The sequence below is a fragment of the Apaloderma vittatum genome, unplaced genomic scaffold (genome assembly GCF_000703405.1).
Source record: "Apaloderma vittatum isolate BGI_N311 unplaced genomic scaffold, ASM70340v1 scaffold28742, whole genome shotgun sequence".
Taxonomy (NCBI): Eukaryota; Metazoa; Chordata; class Aves; order Trogoniformes; family Trogonidae; genus Apaloderma; species Apaloderma vittatum.
The window spans coordinates 1-307 of record NW_009703573.1 but is presented as its reverse complement, the minus strand read 5'-3'; positions in this window follow the sequence as shown (position 1 = coordinate 307).

The following is a 307-nucleotide window of genomic DNA, read 5'->3' as shown; positions in this document are numbered from 1 at the left end:
GGCAAGACAAGAGCAGTGAGCTAATGGGAGGATGCTGGTGATGAGTGCCCCGTTGTGCCGACTATGGCCCTTGGAAGCTGACCCCTGGGTTCTTCTCTTGCAGTCGATGCCTCCAGGAGAGTCCGCTGAGTCCCATACTCGAACATGTCCCAGCTCTCCTCTACCCTGAAGCGGTATGTCGACTCGTCCCGCTATGCTGAGACCACCTACAGCAAGGTGCCCAGCAGCTACAGCTCTTACACCTCCTATGGATCCACCTTGGCCACATCCTATGCAGACAGCGAAAAAATTGGCTTCAAAAGCAGCT